Consider the following 2,934-nt stretch of genomic DNA (forward strand, 5'->3'; position numbering starts at 1 on the left):
ACGGAGAGCTCATCTCGTTAAAACGGGTGTTTTCTTTCTTTGTTATTTTGTTTTATGGATAATTTCTTATGTATGAACATAATTATGTGTAACTAATTTATTATGCTAGAGTGAGGCCATGAGCCGCAATATGAATACGTAGTTTATTTTTCAATTGCTTAAGTGTTGTTACATGCTTGCTTTGATATTTTCAATCACTGAATTAAACTATCTACGTACCTTGATGCTTGATCACCATTAGGATGCTTAGAAAAGTTATCGGATGTAATTTTGAACGAATGTCACGTTAAAATTGGTTGTGCTTCTTGTGATTGAGAATTGTACTCTCCTAAGGTAAATATCATCTTAGGGATTATATGGTTTAACAAAAGGATTTTCACCAAGATTAATGAATCACTCATGTTTATATTTAATCCAAATGTCATGGATAAGTTGCATGTAGTGGTATGCGTTTTAGCTTGAATGTCACAAGTAAAACATACAAAAGGAAAATCCAACCTTCAAAGCATGTATGTTTTCAATTATTTAAGCAATTGGAATAGCTACGTAGGAGTGTTGTTGGTAAAGGTTGAACTCTAGCATATTGTCAATCTATTTTTCTTCAATCATTTATTTTATTTTGAATTTCCTTATTTGCTTGTTTTGTTTAAGTTGAATCATTATTCCCATAAACCAATTCCCATTTTAGATATTTGTTTAAGTCACATCCAGTAATATTTAGTTTCGTCAAATTAGTGTAATTCTTAGAGTTAAATAAGTTAAATACACAAAAACTCGTAAATTGTTTATATCAGTCCCTGAGGAGATCGACCTTGCTACAAACACTTGTTCTCTTGCAAGAATTTTCTATGGTTTAACCCTTTGTCTTACAAGTGGTAAAATCGCTATCAAGAAATTGGCGCCGTTGCTGGGGACTGTGCCAACAGTTCCCGAGCTTTTGTGTTTATTTTTCTTATGCTTATGTTTATGTCTCATTTTTATTAATCATTAAAATATAAAAAAATAAAAAAATAAAAAAATAAAATTTATAGAAAAATCAAATTAATAATATTTCAGTTATGCAGAATCACAACATATTTATTTCATTTTATTTTTATAAAGTGACAATGACCCACGTGATGGGTCTTTCTTTTGTCTCTCATGCTGGAGGGGGAGCAGTGGAAGAGGTGAGTGATGGTTTTGATGTCGTTTTGTAACTTATCTGCAGTGGGTCGAAATAAATTAAATTAAAAAAAAAAATTTACTTTAGTTGGGTAATTTAGTTGAGTTTTGATCTTTGATTAAGTGTAGTGGATGTGTGGTGTGAGATTTTTGTCTTCGTTTAATTAACTAGTGGTTGCCAATTTGCATAAATTGTGTTTTTAATTCATCTAGGTTTACTTACTTTCTTTTTGTTTTTGTTTTTGTTGTTTAGTTAATTTCTGTTAAGTTTTATTTTATTTTACTTTTATTTTTATTGTGGCTTACTATTTCTATTGTTTGTTCAGGTGTAGTATATGGTTATTGGAACAAGGTCCAAGAATCAAGTGCTTATTCCTTACGACCCTGAACCAGAGAGAAGTGCAAGGAAGTTAGCTCGAGAAAAATATTTAGCACAAAATTCCAACCTTGGTGATACTTTTCTTAAGGATTTGTTCCGTGATCCTGAGAGCAGTAAATCTATTTTCCAACCTTTGACACCAGTTGCACACATGGCCCTAGCCTTACCTGCAGCAGGTCAACCTTTAAGGAATTCATTGGCGGCGAGAATCAATGCAGTGCCAAGGTGCATTATATATCCAGATGGGGCATCCTTTGAAATCAAACCTCACATCCTCAACATATTGCCATCCTTTCATGGGTTGCCAAACAGTGATCCCAACATGCATTTGGTTGATTTTATTGAGGCATGTGACAACACCATAATCAGAGGTTTCTCTTCTGAAGCTATCAAGTTACGTTTGTTCCTATTCTCTTTGAAGGACAAAGCCAAGGCGTGGCTGCATTCTCTGCCTGCCAATAGCATTACAACATGGACATAATTGCAAGAAAGATTTCTCAATAAGTTTTTTCCTTCTTCCAAGACGCTTGCACTCAAGAAAGAGATATTGGCTTTCGCTCAAAAGCCAAATGAGTCTTTCCATGAAGCTTGGGAACGGTATAATGAGATGTACACAAAATGTCCTCATGCTGGGTTTGATTCTAACCTTCAAATGAACATATTTTATGATGGTCTCAATGCCACCACCAAGAGTCACGTGAATGCATCTGCTGGAGGGTCATTAATGTCAAAATCAGCAAGGGAAGCATTTGAGTTATTTGATATGATGGCTTCTGAATCCCAACAATGGACAGAAGAACAAACACAAAAGAGGGGAGTTTTTGAGATTTCTCAGAGTTCTTCTAATGTTTCTGCTCAAATTGCTAAAATGGAAAAGAATTTTAATGCCAAATTTGCTGCCTTAATGCAGGTCTCTTCCATGCCCAATGCCCCAGAAGCGTGCATCATTTGTAGTGCGACAACTCATGACATCACTCAATGCCCCAACAAGGATAGCTACCCTGAGCTTGTGCAAGAGCATGTGAATATGGTGAATAATTTCATTAGACCCAGAAGTGACCCTTATTCAAATACATATAATCCTGGGTGGAAGAACCATCCCAATCTCAGTTGGGGCGGCAACCAACAGCCACGTCAATACCAACAGTCTTACCAATCAACTGGTGAGACTAAGAAACCATCTCTTGAAGACCAAATGTCACAGCTAGCTCAACATATGTCCGCTCTCTCTAATACCACCAGCAATTTTGTCCAATCCACACAAACTAGCATTCAGAATCTCACGGCATCAGTGGGGAATTTGGAGACTCAAGTTGGACAGCTTGCTACCATGTTCAATGAAAGAGAGAAAGGAAAGTTTCCAAGCCAATCTGAGCAAAATCCAAGAGGGATGG

At 35.8% G+C, this 2,934-nt stretch overlaps 1 non-coding gene across 1 annotated transcript; it reads right to left on the reverse strand.

Annotated features, from left to right (window-relative positions):
- Window positions 1-2,069: 2,069 nt before the first annotated feature.
- On the reverse strand, window positions 2,070-2,176 carry LOC114820789 (small nucleolar RNA R71). The gene has a single exon (XR_003768267.1). It is a non-coding gene; the product is annotated as a small nucleolar RNA R71 (small nucleolar RNA).
- Window positions 2,177-2,934: the final 758 nt, after the last annotated feature.

This window comes from Malus domestica, chromosome 13 (assembly GCF_042453785.1).
Source record: "Malus domestica chromosome 13, GDT2T_hap1".
Classification (NCBI taxonomy): domain Eukaryota; kingdom Viridiplantae; phylum Streptophyta; class Magnoliopsida; order Rosales; family Rosaceae; genus Malus; species Malus domestica.